We start from the raw sequence: 26,112 nt of genomic DNA on the forward strand, positions 1-26,112 counted from the left end.
TGCAGACACAGGGAGAGCATGAAAACACCTTGCAGGAAGCGCTGGATTTGAATACGGGTCGCTGGCACTGTAAAAGCATTGTGCTAACCTCTACACTAACCATCCTGTTAATAGTGGAAGCACTGCTGTGGCCTCAGTGAGCACAGGCTGTTGAGGGACAAAGCAATCAAGATTCAAGACCCGATTCATGACTACTGCTGTACTCAGTGTGCTCTTGTAATTATATTTGCTTACATAATGTACTTAGCACGCACATGTAATTGATAATTATTTTTATTTACTGTATTTAAGTACCTTTAATTGCAAGGGCAACTTAGATGCATACTTACCTTATCTTCTTTGGCTTGGCTTCGCGGACGAAGATTTACCTTATATACCTTATATACTTACCTTATATGCACTTATAATTAGCAACTGTTAATTATGGACCATGTACTTAAGTTGTGATTGACTGATATGGGGACTAACGTTATTTAAATCCACATTGTTTCTGTTGGTAAAAGCTATGGTTGGAAGGGAACAAGTTATTGTTACCACTCTTTGCAATAAATGTGTAGCTTCTCAACATTTACTGTCCAGTTCATGTGAAAATATTGCACCCGAAACAGATCTTCAGGTCTTGGGTAGCATAAAGGCACTGAAGGATTTTCCCTGAGCAGCAACAATCATCAGTTCTAGAAGTAAAAGGAATAAGGATCTATAAACATCCATATCAAGAAGGTGATATCAATAGAACTTTGTTTAATATAAAATTCATAACATATAAGGCTCCTCCTCTCAAAAAAGTGAAGAACGATAAACCCTGAGCCAATGTATATTTCAGATGCTGGAAAGATGAAAGCAAAACACATCAGGTCTGGAAGATTCTGTGGAGAAACCAAAATTGGTCTTGCCAATGTTTTTGGCCCTTCTTCCTTTTTTTTAAATAAAAAAACATCTAGACATATAGCACGGTAACAGGTCATTTAAGTCCATGAGTCCGGGCCGCTGAATTTACATCCAAATTAACCTACAGGCCCCAGCCCCATAACCAGTACATTTCGAGCAGTGAGAACGTACAAACTCCTTACAGATAGACAGTGCAGGATTCGAAACCAAGTCCTGATCAGTAGTGCTGTAAAGGCATTGCCCTAACCGCTACGCCAACCGTGACTTGAACAGAAACATTAACTAATTGACTTGTGAATACTGGCTGACCTGCTGAGTATTTCTAATATTTTCTTCATATTATTACATGTTGTCTCATCACAATAAGTAAATGTCTCAGCAGCAACAATCATGTTTATGGTCAGAGATTGCTCAGTAGATTAATTCAATGTAAATCATTTACATGTATTCCTTGCCAATACCATGATGGACCACTATACCTATTAGAACAAGCACACTTATCTTCAACCTTTTTATCGTTTATCACTAATTAATCAATTAAAGCATTATATAAAGCAAACCAACTGCACTCACAAAAAATAAAATTAACCAGCAAAACCTTCTAACATTTCTCTGAAGTAAATTTCCTCCATTCAGCACTAAGAATCATTGAAATCAAATGTACACAGCCTTCCTCATGCATGTACAAATGAAAATATGTAATGTAATTAGCTTCACCAAGTACATGTACAAAATACAATTCTCAAGAAGCCTTGTCAATAACTAGAACACGTGCAAGCTGCATCTTGAACAGTATATAAAGAGTTCTGTAATTGTTGGTGCATAGTAACATGTTTAGATTTTTAAAAGATGAACAGGCAGATGAACCTATATCAATTAAAGTATTTAAAATTGCTTTAGAGACATGTCATTGGATGTTTACCCATTAAAAGAAAAGCCTGAAACAACTGCAAATCGGCAGTCAATTATGTGGAAGGTGTAAACAAGTGTATTTATCCAGAGATTAATAATCCTGATAAATTAAAGTCGTGTGATATAAGTATTTTAAAATGATCGAGTCTTATCAACTTTGCTGAGTACAAGTAGTTGAAAATAATCTCATTGAACAATTTTACTGTAATTAGCAAGTTCTATTTATTGTGTTTAAGGTCAGTAAATGCAAAAGTTAATAAGCTGTCAATTAAAATGCACCATTTGGAATAAAATTTATTGTAACTAGAATGTATTTACTAATTACTGTCAATTATAAGTATAGAACAAGTAATTATGAGGTCTATCATTTAGAAGAACTTCGGTCAGTTACAACTGCAGGTAACGAGTGTTGCCAATTCTAAGTGTTAATGATTATTGAATATTACACGAACAAAGTAATATGCAAGTCTTACAAACCATAAGAGAGGTATCAGTTAGTCTCTGCACCAAATTATGCTTCAAAGTACATATGGAAAAAAAACCCAACCAATTTTGCCCATATTATATCGATAGAAAGTAAAATACAGCCAACTATAAATATATAATAACAAGCCTTTCCATTACAATTATGTTGGAAGTATTGAGTTTCTCAAACACAGTATGTAAAGGTCTTTGCCAATTATAATGGCACAAACAAGAATATAAAATGTCATGTAAAGGAATAAAGCACCATGAAATTCACAATTAATTTAATAAATTCCATTACTACTTTGTTATAATTTTTGTAATTTACCTCACATTAAAGGGGGGAAAAAAGTTTGGTTCTGTCCATTAACAATCTGGAATAAGTTAATATTTTGTTACTCGCAAATGAAAAATAATTTCTGAGCTCAACCAATTGCAAGCACATTGTCCATCTCTCAAGTGTGTTTCGCATCAAGCAGGTGGTAACAGAAGTCTCATGCAAAGTGCTCAAGCTACTAACTAGGGGTATCTTTGCCTTCCTCGTGATTTTTTATCTTCACAATCCCTCTCACTAGTTGGGGATGATATCAGGACTAATCTGCTTCACATGGACTGAATGGTCTACAGAAAGAAGTACTGGAACCACTGGCATCCAGTACTTCTGTGAGTGCTCTCTTTTTCCTTGCTTGCACTTGGGCTTTTTGGAATGGAGCCCAAAGTCAACTGTTCAAGCTTGGAGGCAGGCATTCCATAACTGTTTCCCTGTATACAGTTCCAAGTTGGATTTTTAAAACAGGGACTTAAAAACAATATATACTCTAGCCTCTATTCACAAGTGATACCTGGAATTGAATTCCTGATTCCAAGGCAGGAATGTTTCCATTAATCCGAAGATCACCTCTTGGCATTGGTAAGAATACAATAGTCAGTTACATCAGCATAATAAATTATCTCTGTTAATTACCACATGGAAAAATAATTTCTGTAACTTCTATATATGCAAAGTTTTCAAAAGAATGCAGAATCTTAGCATAGCAGTGAGTGCAATGCTGTTACTGCATCAGCGACTGGGGTTCAAATCCAGCACTGCGTGTAGGGAGTTTGTACGTTTTGCCCGTATCTGTGTGGGTTTCCTTTGGGTGCTCTGGTTTCCTCCCACGGAAGGTTCAAAATGTACTGGGGTTGTAGGTTAATTGGATGTAATTGGGCGGCAGGGGCTCGTGGGCCAAAAGGGCCTGTCGCCCTGCTGTATATCTAATTTTTTTAAAAATTGCAAACCCAGGGCACAGAAGCATTTACCCACTGCCTATGGACTGGGATTAATTAGATCATTGTAGAGGCTAATTAATCCCACTTGTCTGAGGATGCATGAGGAATCTGATTCCTGACTAAGAGCTCTGGCCAGAAACGTTGGTTTCGCTTTATGGATGCCTCGTGACCTGCTGAGTTTCTGCAGCACTTTAGGGTATTATATTCAATCCCAGCATCTGCAGACTTTCTAGTTTAACTCCAATATAGATGCCAAGGGACTGATTTCTCTGGCAAAAGAAACAAGATCATCGTCTCAGGATAAGAGGTGAATAAGTTGGGTGAAGAGAAATGTCTTTATCCAAAGGACTATGAATCTGTAACTCTCAACTTCAGAGTTTGAGATACACTGTTCATTATTTATGTGAACAATTTGGCTGAGAGGATCAGATGTCCACTTTCCAAGAGGGGTTGCAGACTCTGGGGAAGCAGAGGACTGGTGCAGGGAACCAGAAAACGGGGAGATCAGATTATGTAAACAATTTGGCTGAGAGGATGAGATGTCCTATTTCTAAGTTTGCTACATTTGATGGGGTTGTGAGTAGGTAGCAGGACATATTGACTTCAGAAGATATGGACAGAATACTCCAGAAGCAATGCAATAGTGAGAGAATGGATAAAATTGTTGTCCAAAGGGACATAGCTGTACTTGTGAAAAGCTAACTTCCAGCATAGAAGGTGTTCAGAAAGACCTGGTTTTATTACAGGAGGATTAGAGGATTTGATAATAGATATAAAGGACTCTTGGAGTTAAACTAGAAAGTCTGCAGATGCTGGGATTGAATATAATACCCTAAAGTGCTGCAGAAACTCAGCAGATCATGCAGCATCCATAAAGCGTAACCAACGTTTCTGGCCTGAGCTCTTAGTCAGGAATCAGATTCCTCATGCATCCCCAGACAAGTGGGATTAATTAGCCTCTACAATGATCTAATTATACCAGTGCATAGGCAGTGGGCAAGTGGGGAATTGTGACTTATGAATCGATATAAATTCAGGGGAAGATAAAAATGGGATTAATGTATGATTAGTGTCAATTGGTATATTGTGATCATCATAGACTCTGTGGGCTGAAGGGTCTGTTTCCATGTCACATTTCTTTGCTTCTATTTCAGAAAACTGCAGATGCTGAAATTCTGAAATAAAAACAGAAAATGCTGGAAATACTCACCTGGTCAGGCTGTATCTGTGGAATTGTGAGAGGGGAGGGGAGGGAAAAGTAGGACTTGTGGTACCTGGAAGAAATTCCAAAAAGGAGGCCAGCAGGATGGAAGGTGAGGATCAGGGAAACACTGTTCTTGCTCTGTCCAGGGGGAGACAAGGTTAGAATGGAGGAGCAGAGACAGATGGCATGCTGTCAAGGGCTCTGTCCACTAACAACCTATCCTCATGGTTCAGGAAAGCATTTCAAAGGCACTTATGCCAAATGTCTCACCAAAGGCGCAGATGTCACTGAGATGGAAAAAGTGAGATAAAAAATTGATTCCTTTACTTATTACATTATGCTCCGTTAATAGAATGTTGTCATCCTGTGAATTGTTTATCCTGACACAGATTAGGTGGGGGGAGAGGGGGGCGCGAGAGGTTGTCTATTTGGGCTAGGTGCTTGCTCATGTGCACTCATGCACAATGGTAATAAATCAAATTTTAATATTAAACAAATAAAGCTTACTTTGGTGAAGTGCAACACTAATCTTAAACAATAAGACAACTGATTATAACCAGGACTTTACAATAAAAAAAAAGTGCAGTTTTATTTTGCAGGATGTCATTTTCCACCCTTTGAATTTCTCTTTCATATTAATTCAAGTTTGATTTAGTCTTTTTTAACAAGACTAACTTAAGTTTTCCTCCTCCTCCAGGATACCATCAACAGGTTTTGGGGAATTCAAAGAAACTTTAATGCAATTGAGCTCTCGTTAGGTTTTTTTTTAGCCTTAAAGTGCCATATGTCTAGTCTTTAAAGCCTAAAAATCCATCAAACCTTAAAGGAGTCCAGTTAAAGAGGCCCTTAGAGCCTGCACGAATGCTTCATTGAGACAGGGGGGAGAAAAAGGACTATATCTTGTTGGGCTCAGCCGATAGTAAAGGAATATCTCCGTGCAGACTGACCACATTGCTTTTGTGAACAACAAGGAGACAACGAAGGATGTTAATGGCCACGCTTTCATTCAAGTCAAATTTCCATCTGCTGCTGGGCCTCCCTAAATTGGGGACATGGTTGCTTTGCATAGGTGAGGCATAGGGAGTAATCTAAATGGATGAGGGGGTGGAAAGGGAACTTGGGAAGGAAGACCATATGTTCCAAGATTCAACAGCTGACGTTTATATCAGCATTAGATATCTTGCACTTCATATGTTCAGTTTTTAATTGGAGACCATCCCCAATTTGAAGACCTGCATTTTTTTGGATTCTGTTACAATGACACAGTTTACTGTTGGTACATTTTTTCCAGCTAAGCCACAAAATATGAGCCTTAATATCTTATAGGGAGAGAATCCTATTGAAAGCAGCTGGTCTTAGCTTGTCAGGAGTAAAACTGTGTCAGATATGAGGTAATTCTTCAAAGATAATTCTGTCCATCACGTTTGGAGCTGTATGACTCCATCCCACATTAGTGGGTCTTGTTTTACACAAAAACTGCTTTCCTTTTCCCTTCTTCACTTGTTTAGATGAAAGCACTCTCAAAATGTGTTTTTTGCTTCTGCTTGGGAAACCCGTCATCTCAAGTAAAGGGCTGCCACATTCTCTTCCTGAAAGGCAGGTTTTTATCATCCACATTGTGGCTTAAAAAGGATTGATGACTTGGTGGAACAGCTTTTAGGTGACAGGTCATTCCGTTTGCAGCCCAGTATCACATTATCGTTTGTCTCATGTAGAGTTTAATAAGTGTACCGAGGTTAGCTTTCTGTCAAAAATAAATGGACATATCCTGATGTATGTTCCCTCATCATCTGCATTATTGGAATACAAGGACTGGAATCTAGTTTTCCATTAATTTACAGTTTTTTAAATTTCATTTTCATGAAACATTAGGTAATTCAAACAAAATTTCAGCTGGTTCTGTCTGCTAAGTTATTCATTTAACTTTGGAAAGCCCTTCACTCGTGTTATTTATTTATTTCTTTGCCAACCAAGAAGAAAAATTCTAAGCTGTGAAACCTTCATTGACTGAATCACTCCTTGAACATTCCAGAGCTAACTGGGATTGCTAGACATGATTCTCTTTTTTTCCACTATGTAGGGAAATTGGCTCTTTTTTATAGCAACAATCTCTGGGAAGACAAACTAAATTCAGAATGTGAGTGTGGAGGATTATTCTGTTGGATATTTATTATCTTGTGTAATGACAATAGCCAATATCTTGTTTAATCTTCCAATGCAATTAATGGTTTGCTAAACAAACCTGTCCCGCATCGGACTTGTCAGCCACAAACGAGCCTGCAGCTGACGTGGACTTTTTACCCCCTCCATAAATCTTCGTCCGCGAAGCCAAGCCAAAGAAAAGAAACAAACCTTTAAATCCTCCCAACATCCCTTGTCACTCAATGCAGATGACTTGTTATCTGTTTAAACTGAGGAGTGTAAGGTTCATTTGAGTGAATGGTTTATTTACTGATACTACTGCTGTGGAGGCTCCCTGCTGGCTGTTTGTCCAGTGACATGTGGACTTCAAGGCTTTAATTGTTTGATAAGGGGTGTGAGGAGAGGAGATCCACTTTTATGTAGCTCAATTGTTTATTGTCAATTAAGGGATAATTGATGTTGTTCCTGTGTTGCCTACTTTCACTACATTATTTTGCCACCAACTTTTTCCTCATTAAATGGCAATTCACATTAGTGACTGAATGCCCTTGGGCATAGAGATAAGGTAGAGAAGAGTGTGTGTGTATAATGTAAGGGGAGATGATAGTCCAATCTGCTTTCTTTGGCTTGGCTTCGCGGACGAAGATTTATGGAGGGGGTAAAAGTCCACGTCAGCTGCAGGCTCGATTGTGGCTGACAAGTCCGATGCGGGACAGGCCGACACGGTTGCAGCGGCTGCAGGGGAAAATTGGTGGGTTGGGGTTGGGTGTTGGGTTTTTCCTCCTTTGTCTTTTGTCAGTGAGGTGGGCTCTGCGGTCTTCTTCAAACCTCCATGATCTAACAGATCTTGTAATTCTTAAACCTTACTTACAACTGTAAGAGTTTAAGATCCATTGAATGAATTAATTGTTTTATTGTCACATGTATCGAAATACAGTAAGACACTTCAATTTGTGTACTATCCAGGCAATACAACTCAAAAAGCATTAATAGAATATAATCAGATAAATAAGGCAACAATTAAAAATACCAGGGCAACAGGAGCTGCTGGGAAGGCTGGTGTGGATCCAGGGAGAGCGAAGAGTGGAGAGACAGTGCTCTTCTGTGGGGAACTACCACCCACTCTGATTGTCAATAGTTTTGCACAGCCTTTAAATGGTCTGTTAAAGGAGCCAATGGTGTTTTATTTAAAATCCTGCCACGATGAGATCTTGACCCATGATGGCGGCTCCTGCATTCGGCAGCAGCCGTAAGGGGTTGTAGACTCCAGGGAGCAACAGACTGAGGCAGGACACCAGGAATCTGGAAGAACAGTCCCTGTTAAGAAGGAGGAGATGAACACTAAGGACAGTGACCACAATGGCGGACTAGCAAGGGACTCTACAGCTGAAGAATACACACAGATGGTGAGTTATTGGTGATGCTGCTGGTGACCTGAGGTCAGAGGACTCACACTAGGCTGCAGGGCGATGGAAACTGGTATGGAAACCTGGTATCGGGACCAGGATTCAAGAGGATGCATAGGTCAAGAAGGGCTCCCAAACGGCTTGGGTGATGAAGGCTTCCTCATCATGTCAGAGGACTCGGGTGGCTGATGGGTTCAATTGCTGATCGTTTGAACTGAACTGGAGTCTTCTTTGACTGCAGAGGCTGCGGGAGGACTGGAGGCGAATCCATGGACACTTGGTGACTCTAGGGAACTCTCTTTGCTTCTCATTCTCTGACTGTAAGGGGCACCGGATAATGCTAAGGCTAATGGCGAATCTTTGCCTCATGGAGGACTATATTACCTTTCTGTTTTATTGCATGATAATAAATAGTAACTGATCTGATATCTGACTGTGTATCATTTGAGTAATTAAAGTGGAACAAAACCATTATGTTTTGGCCCCGCTCCTTTGATTCAAAGACTTATCCAGGTGAGAAATTTAGTGTGTCTATTATCCTGAATGAAATGAAGATTTGCACATAGAATTTATTATTTAATGCAGAGCATCCAAGGATGACAAACCTCAAGGAACACTGGATAGTTTAAAGATGGCTGAGTTAAAGAATAAGGGTGATATTAACTTGGCCTGCTGTGTGATTGACATCAGGAACTTTGCAGCTAATACTTGACAAGTATGATTATGGTTAATCCAAAGGCATTCTATAAGAATATTAAAGGCAAAAGAATAACCAGGGAAGAAAAGGGCCCATTAGAGACAACAGCACCAAACTGTAATGGATTCGGAAGGTAGAGATATGTTCCAAAATGAATACTGTTCATCAGCATTCACAAAGGAAACAGACTGTTGAGTGAAGATGAGATTCTAGTGCAAATCTCAGTAAATAAAGGGGGAGCACTTGATTTTTTTGTTAGTATAAAGGTGGCTACATCTTCAGATCTTGATGTGATCTATCCCAGGCTGCTGTGGGAGGCAAGAAAACACAGTTCTGAGGCTGAAACTGAGATATTTAAATCTTCACTCACCACATGAGGTTCCTATTGATAGGAGGATGAATTGTGGAACCTGTTTAGTAGGGGAGTAGGGAAAACTTTGGTAATTAGAGATACTGTATGTGAAGTTAACATCAGTAGTAGGGAAGTTATTGGAGCAAATTCTGTGGTTCTTTAGTGATCAATTGGACAAGAAGGTCTAATCAGAGACAGCCAACACAGCTTTGTCAAGGACAGGTCCTGGCTGACCAATCTGACTGAATTTTTAAAAGAGGTAACTAAATGTATTGCTGAGGGCAGAGAAGTAGATGTGGTTTACATGGATTTTAATAAGGCTTTTGACTAGTCCAAAAAGTTTGAGCCCATTGAAATCCATGGCAATTTTTGAAACTGGATCCGAAATTGGCTTGGCAATGGGGGACAGAAGATAATGGTGTGGGGTTGCTTTATCGATGGAATACCTGGTACCAGTGGTGTTTCTCAGGGATCATGGCTTGGGCCATTCTCTTTGTAACATATGTTATTTGAGTATGTATGTAAGAACATGACTGATAATTTTGCAGTTCACACGAAGGCTGGCCATGTTGTGAAGAGTGTGGAAGGTAATATTAGGGCTACAGAGTAATATTGATATGTGGGTGAAATGGGATGATAGATGGCAGGTTGACTTTAATCCAGATAAACATTAGGTAATACATTTTGGGAGTGAAAATGAGGCTAAGACATAAATCATGAGTGATAGGGTTAATTGAGAAAAAGAGGGACCCTGGAGTTCAGAGAGCGTTGAAAGTGGCAGCACAACTAGATAACATGATCAAAAAGGTAAATGAGATACTTCCTTTCATCAGTCAGGTCGACAAATGCAAGAGCAGAGAGTTAATGCTCCAACTTTCTAAAGGTCTTAGACCTCAGTCTGAGAAATATGCATAGGTCTGGCTGCCAAATAAGATGTGATAGGACTGGAGAAGGTGATTCACCTGATAGGGAGTAGTTATACTTGAGGCGGAAGGGGAGCATCACTACAGCATTTAAGAAGTGTCCAGATAAGCGCTTGAATTGGTGAGGCATAGAAGGGTTATATTCAGTGGGACTAGGAGGGTGGGGATTTGTTCCGGCATGGACTTAGTAGGGCCAAACTGACCTGTTCTGTGCTCTATATGGTTATATAAGTGCTGGGAGATGGGATTAGTGCAGATGCTGGACTGAATGACGCTTTTAATACTAGACACCTCAATGACTATTACAAACACTATCTCACATTCTCTTCCATTAAAGTAAATAAACATTTACATGTTGGAATCAAGGTGTCAATAAATGAAACAATTTCGAAAAACATTAAAAGGAAAAATGGGCAGAATGCAAAAAAAGGATTTGACTAATTTTATGCTACTGTCCATGGTGAATTTTAACCCTGGGTTTAATCAGCTCAGCCCTGATTATTTTATCATCTGTTCCTTACAATTATGAAGCATTAATTATGTATCTTTATTTTCTAATTATGATATTACTCAACTCAATAGAAGTTGAGGAAAAGCATTGATCAGCAAATACAAATGTTCTTTGTCACTATGTGGTGACCTTATGCTTGAATGTGTTCATGTATAAATGAAGACAGGAGTGAGCTTAGCTGTGATGCCAAACGTAATTGACTAACTGCCAACACTCACTGTTCAGGATCACTTATGAACAGAGGACGTTTGGGTGAGGTATTGAAGAGCAATTTGGCAGCCTCAGATTAGGACCTGTTCCAGTTACGATAGAACCGGTCTGTTTCCAGATGAGGCAGAACTCAGACCAATTGCTTATGGAAAGATGGAGCAGTTTAACAACTCAATCAGTAAATTCCTTCCGCCTTAATTCAAAGGCTGTCTAACCACAAGAATTTAACTTTTGTTTTAGTAGTTAACAATAGTGCTCAAGTTTGCAACAAAAACAAGTGAAGCGAAAACCCGTTACAGAAAATGTATGCTGTACATAATACAGAGAGGTGCAATGGGAGGTCAATGAGTGCACTCCGGAAATCTGCTACTTTCCTTTTCTGCGTTTATTTGGACGCTAATGCCATAAATCGTTCACTGCATTTTAGCATGATTCTTTCTGTTTGCTTTATAATATACCAGTAACTCACAAAGTTTTTTTCCTAAAATATATATTTCCCTCATTGAACTCAGCAGATGCTATCTAAGGAAGCTCATTAATTGCTAATATAGCATATACCTTGTTTACAGTGGAACTTTGAGGTGTAATATAGTTAGAAGGTGTGAATTCATCTAAACCACAAGATTAGAGGTTCATATTGATGGAAGGATTCAGAAAGTACCTTAGTTGACTGAACAATTAGTATATTTTATTGATAGATATATATTTCTCTGTGGACAGAGAAGGCTTTAGTTGGAAGAAAAATATTGCCTTGGTGTTGCACCTTACAATTGATTGTGTAAATAATTGAAGCAAATAAAGAACTTACATTTATATAGTGCCTTTCATAATCACAGATTGGTCTAATGACCTGGTGTGATTATTCATGTAACATAGGGAACTGATTGTTGATAATCCTAGCAAAGAGTTCAATTCCCACTCTGCTATGTTCAGTCACCTGGCTTCAGCAAGGACAGTGATTGGAGTTTTGACAACAATCTTGAGGAAATCAGACATTAAGATCATCACACACACCACTCCACTAGACATTCACGTTTATGGTCAATGAGTGAGAATAGGTTTTTAGGTAGCTCCTGAACGCTCAGCCTGGCATAACCACTAAATTACTGCCAATCCTGTGCCAGTTATTGGTGTAAACACACACAGCAACATCCATAGAAGGTTAAGAAATATTACCAACATTTTAGGCCTGAGCCCTTTCTTGGATTTTTTAAAATTTATATGACTTCAGTAATGTGTAACCAGACTTTAGAAAGTTATTTATTAACTTTTTATCATGAGGTTACTTAATGCTTTTACTGTAGATTTGGTGCTCAAAACAGGATATTGTCAGTTTTGCACAGTTTCAAATGTTACCTCACTTTTCTCTGTTCGTAAGGCCTATGTGATCCCATAAACAAAGCCAAATGAAGCCACATAATTATATGGAGACCCATGCTGGAACCTGCAGCACGTTAGGGTTGTAATCTAATTAGAGGTTCTACCTCTAATCTTGTGGCTCAGATGAATTCACACCTTCTAACTATATTACACCATAAAAACCAATCTGCTGGAAGAACTTAGCAGATCAAGGAGCATCAGTGGTAGAAAAAGAATGATGAAAGATTCCAACCCAAAACATCAGATTTTCTTTTTCTCTCATTTGTCCCACATCAGATATTTTTACTTCACATGATATATTCTTGACATGTTATTTAAAAGTTAATCTGTCATCTAGTGGAGAATTCATAAAATAACATCTTTCAGGAGGCCTTTTGCACCAAAGAAAAATTTCAAGTAAAATTTACAGTAAAACCACGCTTCTTAATTCGAAGAAATAATTTTCAGTTGCCGAAAGTAGTATCACATACACAGATACAATAGGAAGATGCAGTCAGGTTAGGGTTAGCCAACATTAATCAATGACACTTGTGTCATTGATTCAGAGACATACATTTGGAACGCGGCATCTTAAGTGCGGAATAAATCTGGATATTTTTTCTTATGAACTGGGGTCAGTAATGATGGCCATGAAAAAGCCCACCTAATTCACTAATGTCCTTCAGAGAATGAAATCTGCTGTGATTACACAAATTAATGTGGATGTGGTTCTAGACCCACCAATGTGGTTTACTCTTCATTTTGAAGCATTGCAATGGACTTCCATAGCCACAGAATGACTAAGGGAAAGAAAAGTTAGTCAGAGAAGAAGCCGCCACCACAACACTGATTTGTCCATAACATGTGCAAACTCAAGCCATATTACCTTGTGAATGAATAGCAACCCTAGCATGAAACACTGATTAATAGGACAGACTGATAAAAAAAAAAGCTGTGGTACTTCATGTCCAAGCTTCCTGAGAGTGATACTAATACAGTAGAACCTCCTGAAATCTGATATACAGGGATGGTAGATGTCTAAGTGAGTTTCCCAGTTGCTTGATATTGCTTGTTGCGTGAATGGAGAACTAACGGTGAGGCCCACCGATTTTAAACCACCGTATTTTTTACCCATTTACCCAGAGAATTTGCTTCTTAGAATAATAGTGTAGAAAACTGACAAATCCCATTCACATTGCATTACTTACTCCTGTAACAAATTAATTTGGAGAAATTTCAAACATTTTTTTTCCCACTAGTCTCACTGATTAAACACATCTAAGGGGTTCCCTTCATTATTAAAATGCAAACAATGATGCTGGATCTCTGAAATGAAAAGAGAAAATATTGGGAAGAATCAGAAGAGAGGAACAGAGTTAATGGTTCTGGGTGATTACCTTTCACCAGACCTAGGAAACATAAGAAATTGAATGTTTTAAGTTGCAGAGAAGGGGAATGGGGATATAATAATGTGAGCATGAAAGGTGGCTAGAAAGCAAGAGAGATCGAATTAACATGAACAGTAGCAGTGCCAGGTGAGAGGGTGTTGAAGGCATGATAACTGTTCTCCATGGAGAGAGCAAAATAAAAGGAGATGGATGAGACGAGGGGAGAAAAAGAGAGAAAACATTAGGAGCTGTGACTTTCACATCACAGGAGTTGCTGGAAATCTGAAATAAAAGAGAATGCTGAAAAAAAACTCAATAGGCCAAACTGCATCTATGGAGAGAGAAAAAAAAATGGAGTTAATGTGCAGGTTGCTGAGCTTTCACCAGATTGATTAGTTGGCACCCGAGGGGATATAATACTTCACAGTTACCCTGTGGCGCATTCACTCAGTAATTGGATGGCATTCACCTCATACAGTTACTGAATTTACATAATAATTTGCTGATACACATGTCCAATGCAACCCTAGATGATTTACCTTCTCCAGCTCATCTTCAGGACTCTCATCTATATCTTGAATGGAATTTGAGATCCTTCTAAACTTTTTTATGAAAGAACTTCAAAGGCTTCATTTTCCCAAAGAGCAATTGGATGATCTGCAGATAAAAAAATATTGCAACTGATTCCCATTTACAAAGGTGAATGGAGGGAGAATCAGTGACGATATGTGGAACATAGAACTGATTATATTGCAGAAGAAGAATTATTGTAAAGTATGGTGTCCCGTGCACTGCAACGTCAATGAAAAATCAAATTCCACTAAAAGTTGGAAAGGACCAAGTGTTTGATTTATGATCTGGATCTTCCACATCGTTAAGATGCCCACGGCCAAATATCGCAGTGGCCTGTCTGGGCAGCGGAGACTCCCATATAAGTACTAACTGAACTCACATTCCATCTCCCAATCCATGCTCTCTCCCTTGTCCCCTTCCCAAGCTTGAAATGCCTAACAAACTTCATTACCCCACTAACCCAACTACTAAAACCCACTCAGCCATAAAATTCTCAGAGAGAAAGGATTTGAAATGCAAGAACTATTTGGTTGGACGCAATGACTCATACATTGCTGAATGTCTCGGTGGAGTGCCTCGAATATAATTTCTTGAGCTGGCCACAAACTGTTTGCTCTAAGCATCTTTATAGATACCAGTCAATATACCAGCAAAGATAAGGACATACAGCTTGTATTTTCATTAAATACTTCAGGTTCCTCACTACATTCATCTTTTTAAACAACTGACATTGAATGACATTAAATTAAAGAATTGAAACAATCATGATGGGATATGGAATAACATTTCAGTACATGTTGTGATGAAAGATGTAGCCTATGACCTGCATGCCAATTTTCTGCAAACTAAATTAGGGTTAGGTTAAAGTTGCTCTAAATATTCTGCAATCAGTTGTGGAAAAAAAAAACAGCACTCCACAAACCAGCATGAAGAGGCATCCAATCGGCACAACAAAAAAAAATATTTTCACATGAAATTTGATCCTGTGCAATTTAAACAGTAGAAAAATTTAAATCTCTTATCACTCAATGTAAGGGAAGAAGCAAGGCCAATGAATAAAGACTTCCTAGTCTCTCTCTCTGTGTGTCTCTCTCTCACACACACACACACACACACACACACACACACACATACACACACACACACACACACACACACACACAAACACACACACACACAAACACACACACACACACACACACAAAGTCCTGGGGGCTTCTTGACAGTCAGTCTGGTCAGCAGTAAGAAAGAAAGTTGTGAGGGAGTCACTCATCCATCTTCTGAACCAGACACTAGACAAGCAGACATTATTGTGTTCAATCCTTGGGGATGGTGGTGTTAATGCATGGGGGAGGTGATGAGGGGAAATCATTGAGCTCAACTTACTGGAATGAGGAAAAATCTTTAAATGAGAAATAGTTTATATTTTTTTAAAAAGTTGTTACAATGGAAGTAATTTTACTGACCATAAATATTCACATTCATTATTTTTTTTTGTCCAAATGTGGCAGATTCTTTCAGGGAGGTGCAGAATATTCCCACAATAACTGAGATAGTTGTGCCATTCCACTGGTGGCTTTGAGTAAATGGCCCTCTGCAATCTGCCTCACTGCAGAAGTGCATTGAACGGAGTGGTGGCTGTCTTTGTCTGGTGGATGCAAACTGAAACTACCACAGATTTAGTGACTACATGTTTTAAGTGTCCTCTTTATGGTGTGATCAGCCTTAATCACAATTAATTGTCTAACAGTGGAATCTTGTTTGCCATGGGAATTACCACAGGAGATTTAAAAATATCAATTTTTTTATACGTCACTTTTCGAAACTAACCATATATATGTTATCTATTTGATTTGATTAATTTACTTTTTTAAAATTCCCCAATCCATTTTAACTTTTCTGCAGTTAATTTCTCAATATTTAAATCTCCTCAGTCAAGGAGATATCCTGCTGGATCCCCTTCCAAGAGTCTGAATCCCTTGCTGCTCATGTTCAGCAACTGTGCGGGCCATTTTTCTTGAGCAGAAGGGTATAGGGGCAAGCCTAACCAAAGGCAGGCACAACTGAATGCCATGCTGAGCAGTTAAACTTGGATCAAACTTTGTTTCCAACTTCTTTGGATTCACTTGTGCGTGTATTTTTATGGTCATATCACACTAAAGATTTTCCCTGGGAATATCACTGGGACACTGGCTCAGGCACTTCCAATTGTGATTCATTTGTGCACCAACTAATGCAATCACTAGTGTAGCAGTCAAAATGGTGCATAGGGATGCAATTTAGAGCTTAGTTTATCCATTCTGGAAAAAAAAACAAGCCGCAAACCCATAGACGATTGGCAAAGGGATGCGAGTTAAATGTTGCCCAAAGTGACATTGATACTTAACTTGGAATCTGCCAGACTCGGTGTTTTTTTACACATACAGTATAGACACACTAATATTTTGTTGTGTTTCCCTAATGATCACAGCACTTCGATGCTGTGCACCTCTGTGCACTATATTGCAATGCCTGCTAAACTGATCTGCCAATATAACAGCAAGAGGCAGTTCGCAGCACAGGATTTGATCAATTTTCTCATGACATGGAAGATAGCCATTCAGGCCAACCATGTCAATGCTAGCTGTCAGAGCAACCCCATTCCTCTACTTATTATTCTCATACACAATACCCCATCCTCTAGATGCTTCCTAGAATTGTCGATACAAAAGATAATGTACAGGTAGCACCCAGTCATGGTGTTTTTGACACGTGGGAAGAAACTGTGCAGTCTCAGTGAGGATGTGCAAAATACACACACAGAGCACAGGAGGTCAGACTTGGAGGTGGGTGGGCTTCCAGAGATGTGCTACAGCATCACTCCACGGGATCATGTGAGAGTTACCCACTCATACACCAGAGATGGCTTTCCCCTTCCACCACACTGTCCCCCCACATCCTTGCCAACCTAATTTATGCCTGTCATGGAGATAGGGTCTATAAAGTCTGGAGTAAAGCACAAAAGTCTGCAGACACCATGACTGAAGTAAAAACAGAATGCTGGAGAAACTCAACAGGTCAAACTGTGTACATTATGCAGCAATGATTAAAAATGGATAATCAATGTTTCAGGCTTGAGTACTTCATCAAGGAATGAGCAAAACGTAGGCAGGTGCCCAAACTGGTGCATGCCTGCATTTTGCTCATACCATTATGAAGGGTTCAAGCCTTCATAAATATCTTTATCTTTGCTTTACAAAGTGCACCTTCTGACCTGCAGACCTCCTCTGGCATTGTGCTTTTTCTATAAAGTCTGGCCCCTTCGTGGCCAATGCAGTTGTGTTATGACACTTGTGAGCTTTTGTATGCAAACGTTCTGGTAAAAGCTTATGGCATTCTGTTCTGGGTATTAGCATTTCATGAAGGATGTATTCAGCAAACCTCATGAGGGCGAAATCTACCTTCTGGTCAAATATTTCCACAGACACTAACAATTTTCATATGGATATATCAGGCCTTTCCCTTCCTTTGCAATGGCCATCAACTCAACCCACCCTGCTGTCGACCACAGGATGCACAGGTGCTGCAATGGACAGACAACACGTAATATTTTCCATCTCAACTGCTGAGATAATCCTTGCCATTCTATAATGAAGACAATTATTCAATGGTAAACAATAAACAATGAAAAATGCACGGAAAAATAGGTCAAAAATAAAATACAGATGTCTTTTGAGATCTATAAATATGACACGATCATCACTTAACTCTGTCAATTCAGCTCTCCATTTCGCAGCTGGAAGGGAACTTGTTCTTAATTTAGATCCATGCAAGGATTTTCTTACACAATATCTGACTGATCCTTCCTGATTTAAACAATAACCTCAATACCATCTGCTCATCTGCCACTGATATACATTCTGTTGGGATGAATCAGCCATGAGTACAATTGTCTACACAAGGAACACATGATGCTCTGTCACCATTGTTTCCTGTAATCAAGAAGAGAATATTTTGGGATTCCTTGCACAAAATAGAGGGTTGTGATATGACTTTTTTTTCCCATATTACACCTTCACATTTCAAAGCAGATCTGCTAACTAGACCTTTAAAATTAAAATTAACAGCAGGCAGATCAACATCTAGATTGAGAGAAGCTGGTGAATGCTTTGATGGAAATCACTCTTCAGAAGAGTTCTGCCAAAAGAATCCCCACATCCCTCTTCATCTCTTGTCATACTCATATTTTTTCTTCTCATTAATAGCATAACAATTAAAAGCTGGAGATGCCACACAGCCCATTCAACCTGTTCCTGCATTCTCTTTAGTGGTTTAGTGCCCCACTATCAATGGGGCAGAAAATTCTGAAGATCTACAATATTTGAGTGAAGGGTTTTCCCCTCATGCTAACCTTTCATGACCCACCTCTTTATATGATACAAATCCCCCCTATCCTTGACTCCTCAGCCTGAGCTAACAGCTCCTCTCCAACTAGCCTAATAATCCCTCTCAGATGCAATCATTTCTCATTCTTCTAAATACCATTGAGTTTCAGCTAGATTTTTGTACTCATACAGCATGGAAGCAGAGCCTTCTGGCCCATGAGCCAGTGCTGCACAATTACTGGGAAACTGGAGCGAGCAGCTGGATTTGTTGTGGCATCGCTGGGCCAGGTGTTCGGCGATTCCTGAATCTCCTCAGCCAAATTGGGCAGCCGGGAATCAATACCATGCTCATTTGGTTCAAAATGTGCAGACACTTGAGCGCAATAATCCAATCTGGTGCCGAGGGAACGGGTCTTCTTGCTGCCAACTTTTTCCAGTGGCGAAGTCGGCCCCTTTCGCGAGCTAAAGGTGAATGCCGGGGGAAGGGATTCTCGCAGTATTTGTATCCACTTTTTTTTGTGACAACCTGGTTATAATTTCTCTTTATTAAAATAAACACAATGAAAGATGAAGTATTTGTATCCACTTGAAGAAAAGTTGGTCTAAACACTTTTTCTTGCCTGAGGAACCTGGCCTGTGCAAAGTGTCTGCCACAAGTCCCTGCCACGTCGTGCCTCCCCACAACCAGAATTTTTGGGGCAGTAAAGCACTCGGCAGTTCCTGGAGATGGATAGAAGCAATAAGGGAAAGAGCCTCTACTTCCTCAGGAGTTTGCGGAGGAGCTAGTGGAGTTGTTCAAGTGAACCGGTACAGACTTGAAGGGCCGACATGGCCTGTTTCCGCGCTGTAAACGGTTATATGGTTAATCCTGTATGTTTTGATGGGTAGGAAGAAATGGGAGTATCTGGAGGAAATCCATGCAGACATGGGGAGAATGTACAAACTCCTTTCAGACAGCCTCGGATTTGAGCCCAGATCGCTGGTGCTGTAACGGCATTGCATTAACTGCTATGCTAACCAATGCCATGGTCTTACTCAATTTCTTCCCAAATTACAACCTAGCTTCTGTAGTATTTTTCTAATCAATTGATGGCTTTCACTGATTTTTAAAAGTGTCTTGACTTGTGGTAAATGTTGATCTCTTGATACAGTGAAACAACACTTTTTTTAATGAGTGCAATATTGTGAAATAAATTCAAAACAAACAGTCTGTTGTGTGTGGAGGTAACATGGCCTCCCTGCTTGTCTGGTAGGTGTGTTTTGCAGGTGGTCATGAGTCCTCCCCATCTGAAACTTATTCAGAAGACACATCACCTGTCAATTAAGGTTGGACTCTGGCCACTCATTAGTGCACAATTTGCTGTTGTGTAAATGTTATGTGTGATTGTTACATTTGTGTCCAGACTTGTCTCTCTGTTAACTCACTGAACCTGATACTGTTCCCAACACGACAAGTGGCACTTCGAGCAGGGTTCAAAGAGTTTTGGCTGGACACAAGTGGAGTCTTAACTAAGTGGGAGTGGAAAATCGTATTTACTATGTGAGAGATCATATTGACAAGTTTCTGTGTGTGTGTGTGTGTGTGTGTGTGTGTGTGTGTGTGTGTGTGTGTGTGTGTGTGTGTGTGTGTGTGTGTGTGTGTGTGTGTGTGTGTGTGTGTGTGTGTAAGTGTGGGGGCGTCCTGTCGCTTGCATGTGTTATTGTGTACCTGCTTACCAATGGTGGCAGCAGGAGGCAACCCATAGATAGAGAAGGGACCCCTGGGGTCAGATTATAAAATCCCTGGCTGGACCAATGATCGCCAGGGATTCAGCAGTTTGGCAGCGTGGCTCACAGGCCATGCCAATTGATTAGATCGACAGGTTGGACCCCCACAGAGAGAAGATAGGGCACCATGTGGTCTCCCACCTGGAGTTACTGGGGTTTCCTGAGGCTGAGAGGAGTGGTGGGGGAGCCCTATGGTTGTTGATAAGTAATCAGGGCACTCAGAAAGATAGGGAGATAGAATCCCTGCAACATGACTATTGTGAACTGTAAGAGACAGTGTAAATTGCCCAAGGGTAAGCGACCAACTTAGAAATTAAAATCGTGGCGGCAGCTTCGAAGATTATTGAAACTGCAAGCAGCTCACTGGTCTGGCTCACAGCTTAACTCAGGAAAAGTCCAAGCCATTGTCCTGCAGGAGAAGGGGACAAAACATGTGTTTGGGGGATGGGTATGTGTGGATGGATGGTGATAACCCTGAGGAAACTGAGTCCCATGACACTCTTCCACTTCCATGCATGTCCAAGCCTTTATAAGCCTGACCAGTGACAATGCGGTTGCAGGTCTGCCACAAGGGCACCCTGCCGACCCTCCAAAATGGGGAGGTAGCCAAAAATGGTGGATCTCAGGTGGGCATGTAGGTAATCACTGTGAGCTAATAGAGTCCCAGAATACTCTGCTAAGGGGAAAACCGGGCAAAGGGACCGATACCACCAGCAGCCAGGCAAACACTTAGCCATGTTGCTGCTTCATTTGGGAAATAAGGGAGCTTCCAATTCCATTCTCGCTCATCAGGAATTGAGTGCCCTGGTCTGTCTGACCAATAGATGACTGGCAACACCTTGCGGGAGTCACCAGAAGTGGTTGATGATGGCACCACATTGTGGGAATGGGTGGTGACTGTGGTCTGGGCAAGATTTCCTGCCCTCCTAGAATGGAGCCGACACACCGGTGGCATTGGGATGCAGGGTGTTAGGGAACAGGCACTGATTGTGGGTATCTATGGGGGTGCCCATAAGCACCACCTCCCAGGGACCACAAAGGTGACTGGTGCCTTGGCAGGCTATTTAGTCACCACTGCATGCCCCAACCTAAGAAGGGTGGTCTCGCCCTTCATGGGATTGGCAAATGGTAAGGGCATCTGGGAAGCCATTATCCTCTTGGAGGGTTTGGAATACACAAAGTGGAGAGCTCCCTCTCAAATTTTCAGGGCAGAGGGGAAGTGTGGAGATGTCACCCTGCTGGTGACTTACAGAGATATGTGTGCTCTCTGGAGAGAGCATTGCAGGGGAGGGGGAGCCCATGGGGGTGGAGCTTCCAGTGCACAGTTCACTCTGACCTGGACCAGCCTCTCCTCTGGCCCTGCCCCACTGGAAGTGGGCCCAGTCTAATTGATCTTCTGAGCTTTCTCCCAAATCACCTCCCTCCCCCAACATAGAAGAAGAGTACCCTTCAAGCTGTTCCTCTTCTCAATGTGAGGTTCTTCGAAATGCTCATCTCAACAGACTGCTGTGATCCATCACTGATTTTAGCTAGCACTTTTACAGCAACCAACAAGGAACAGACAGCTTTTGTCACCTATTATGCACAGAATTTTCAGCAAGACAGGCAACAGCTGTGGCCATGCAAACATTATCATTGGACATTCCATCTTATACAGGGGTATATCCTTTGTTATGCACCTTCTAAGTCCAGCCTTTGCAATGGACCTTTTTTAAATGGCATCCTGAGCTGTGGCATTATGAGCTACTCTGCATAATGTATCATCTTAGTACACTCAGGAAATTGTACTGTAGTTTCAGCTTTTAATTATAATGTTACAAATCATAGTTATAATGTTATAGATCACACTCTAGAAAGAAACATTGTATATATTTTGTTTTGCTTGACAATGACAGCATCACCCCAGCCCACCCATTACCTCATAGATGGGGGCTTCAGGAGCTTTTATTTAAAATCACAAATTAGCTAACTTTCAGTCCCGACTCTTCCTGATTATTGTTACAGGGATCCAATGCAGGCACTTGTGGCACCTGTTTAAAGAGAATGCGAATGCGAGCATGAACAGCATCCTGGTGTTGGACGACAGCCCAGGAAAAAGAGGCACCCTGGGTACACGTCTGTCAGCCTGTCCCCTGCCTCATCACGGGATAGCATGGCAAAAGCCATCTGGGTGCTGTGCTTAGGGAGTGCCGAAGCATGAGGCCAAGGCATTGGATGCTCAAGCCAAGAGAGGGCTCTGGCACCTGATGGATGACCTTGCACTGCCTGGTTGCAGATGTTGGTGGTAAGGATGCTCACATTTGCCAGCCAAGCTGGAGAAACCAGGCACATAAGTTGGTGACCAGATAAATTTCTTTCTCTACCCTCCCTACTGACACTGGTGAACAGCTCCCTGTTCCATCAGAAAAACAGTGACCCTGTTTGGTCGGTGGTGGGGCGGGGGGGGGGGGGGGGGGGGGAACTCATGAGGTTTTGTCACTGAATTTGATTATGTGCCTTGTCCATCATAGAAAAGGCATTTGTATGTGTGTGTGTGTAAAAAAGTGAAAAATCCTTACAAGAATTTCACCTCAAATTCTAATATTGAGATCACTTTTATTCTAACATGTCTTTATGTTCTTTTTTTATATAATTATAACATGAACATAGACTTATTGATTGCAGAGTAATGTGACTTCTGAGAGGCAGAATGTTGTATGTGGAAGAAACATGACCTCCCTGTCTGGAATGTGTGTGTATTGCAAGTGGTCACGTGTCCCCTCTATTTGAAACTTATTCAGAAGTCACATCACCTGTCAATCAAGGTTGGACTCCAGCCACCCATTAGTGAACACCTTGTCATTGGCTAATTTAAATCACCTAGGGTTATTATTGGCTGGATGCCCAGATCTGAATCTGAATGCACATTCTTTCTCTCTGCTTTGTGGTCCAAGTCCATGATATCGCTCCATCACAGGAAGTATTGCGGGTAAGGTGAGCCTCTAGGTTGGTCCACACAGACAGCCGCAATCCCATTAGTACAGGGAACCAGGTGTGTGTAAGAGTCCCTGTTTGTAGTGTGTGAGTCGGTCAAGTATAGGTTTACCGTTGTTGGGAGTCCAACCGAAGTCTGAGGGGAATGTCTATATCGTTGCTTAAGTGAAATAGTGGCCGAGTACCATTTAATGTTCTCCCCTGTTAGTTTCCTGTGCTTTAATAAAAGTTATGTGTGATTGTAACACTTGTATCCAGACTCGTCTCTCTGTAAACCCACTAAACTTACATACTCCTCCCAACACCACAAAGGCAAAATACCCAGGGGTGCAGTGCTGCCAGAGCTCACTGGAGCACTGCTCTGGCACCTCCTTGTCACCATTTTTGGTGAGCTCTGGCACCTAAAATAATTAGCCCTGAAAATAACCTTTCTATGCCATCTTTAGATTAAGGTCACTTAATGATGCATTGATCTGCCCTACTTCTTAAGGGACTTTCATCCTCACTCCTCAATGTCTTTAAAATTGACCAGGATCATCTTCTCTGCCATTTTGGATAGTACAGGGTGACCCAATAACTCCACCTTGCTGCAGGGGAAAAACACTCATTTGCCAAGAGCTATGGCTAGTTTACCTTTGGAAAACAAGCAATATGATGAAGTTGAGCTGCGTCTGAAGAGAGAGTGTCAGCAGGATGACAATAACCATGTGACAGCTCAGGATGCAATTGTGGTTAAATCTATTGATGCCAGTGTATTGGTACCACAAGCCACAAAACATGGCATGGATCAGAAAGCAATAAAAAGTACTTAAAAAATCAGTTTAAAGAGTTTTACTGGAGCTAATTCAAAATAATACTCCACAGCCCTCCACCCTGCACACAAAAAAATCCCGCAATTAGTTTTGAAACAGTATTGTACACTTCTATGAAGCTGCCAGCCAATCAAGCAAACCTTTGATCTTAAAGCTCTATTTTAGTCAAGGTTTTCAATCGTGCCCCATTCTTCAACATCTGATCTTCTGCCCTGTCGCATGATATTTTATATCCACATGCTGGCACTAAAATAGCCTGTTAGATTTACAGCACCATTAACCTTCCCAGAAGTTTAGCATGTTGTGACAGAAGCCTGTGAATGCCGTTGAGTTGCAGAGTTTTGGGGGTAACCTGTATGTCAGAGCAAGATGACAGGGGTCAGTGTGGTATAATCCTTCATTCTGCTCTGTAGCTGTCAGCTTCTCTTGAACATCTCATACATTGAAATACATTTCCATTATTCAGTGTAAAAAGGAGAGAGGAAAGCCAAGTAGAGAGCTTGCCAATCAAATTTCACATGGTGCGTGGTTAATGTTTGTGAGCAGAATTGAGAGCAGAACATGAAATTCATTTTATGAGTTTTGTAAATGGGCCTTTATAATTTCAATGTGTAAAAAGTGGATACAGTATGGTATGAGCTGTGTAATGGTGATTAAGCAGTAAATAAATTGTGTTAAATGTGGACAAGGGATGTGGGGGAAAGGACAAGAGACAGGAGGATGTAGAGGAGTTTTAGAAACTGGATACTGTGGGATATATAAACAGCTTTGAAGAAACTGGCATTGTGCACTAGATCTGCAGGAATGCATGGATGGCACTAGGGAAATTAGCAAGCCGTCTGGACATTTTTCTATTAAGAAATATGACCTGGAATGAAGTGTAGAAGCCAATAACAGCAGCAAACTCCTGTTTTTTTTCCCCCCACTTCATTTGAAATACTGGAAGCAAGGACACTTGATGGAGCTAAGAGACCACGGCTCTCAAGGACCATTGGTTGGGCAACTCAGACCCTATTATATCTGCAATTTCAATCATTATAGTTGGGATTGAACTGCTGGTTGTGGTCTCTGCCTTTCATGTTTAAACCATCTCCTGTCAGCAAATGGGCTGCCCAGAAATGACATCAGCAAAATGACAACTGTGTGTCACTGCCACCCTTTTCAATTGTTGCTGACTCATCTTTCAGGTGAGTAGTCACCTGGCTCCTTGGACTTGCAAAGGAAGAGCTGTGGTGGAGGTGGCCAATTACGAGGGCAATGGTGGCTGGTGCCAAGGATCCCTCTTTATAGTTTGAATGCAGATTGGGCAGGGAGGAAGAGCAGCAAGATATCTGGCAACTGCTAGGTGAAGCAGAGCTGAAAATGAGTCTTTCAAGGGTTAGTGGGGGTGTCTTGGTATAGTAACTCACTGAGGCTGCTCCTTGTCTCACATCTAATCAATGCCACTGCTTTTCCCTTTGATCCTTTGCAAGGATCCTTTGGCTTGGCTGCTTTGAACCATTTCTATTGTGTGTATCGAGGAATCAGCCTCAGTTAAATGGGATCCCATCTCAACGAGCAGGTACATTTGCTGCTCATTTTAAGGTTTGCTTGAACACCTTTGGATGAGCACTGGGAGACCAGCTGGCAGTCAGCCCTATTTTGGATGAACAACTTACTTCATGCCATCATGCTTCAAAAATATTGATGTCTTGATTGATTCTGTTCAACTTAAAAATAAATTGAGTTGAGGATTTCCTGATAATTCACCAAAGAATGCTCCTTGATCAGTACCCACTCCTTTATTATATGTGCAGCATGAAGATTATCATCGTTTGGCATGACATTGGCAAGAAAACTAACCTCCAAATGAAAAATTGAGGTTCTTGGGCAGTAACCATTATGTGTTAATTGGTCT

At 40.8% G+C, this 26,112-nt stretch overlaps 1 protein-coding gene and 1 long non-coding RNA gene across 12 annotated transcripts in view; both read right to left on the reverse strand.

Moving 5' to 3' along the window:
- mecom (MDS1 and EVI1 complex locus) overlaps positions 1-26,112 on the reverse strand; it is a 637,277-nt gene that overhangs the window by 208,132 nt on the left and 403,033 nt on the right. The gene's annotated exons all lie outside the window — the stretch shown is intronic.
- The window catches only part of LOC138742621 (uncharacterized), a 116,069-nt gene continuing 90,519 nt past the window's right edge, over positions 563-26,112 (reverse strand). Inside the window, exons 3-4 of the long non-coding RNA XR_011344286.1 lie at positions 14,266-14,383; positions 563-674 (exon numbers count right to left, since the gene is read on the reverse strand). This is a non-coding gene — a long non-coding RNA (uncharacterized lncRNA). The remainder of the gene's footprint in view (positions 675-14,265; positions 14,384-26,112) is intronic.

The sequence above is a fragment of the Narcine bancroftii genome, chromosome 9 (genome assembly GCF_036971445.1).
Source record: "Narcine bancroftii isolate sNarBan1 chromosome 9, sNarBan1.hap1, whole genome shotgun sequence".
NCBI lineage: Eukaryota > Metazoa > Chordata > Chondrichthyes > Torpediniformes > Narcinidae > Narcine > Narcine bancroftii.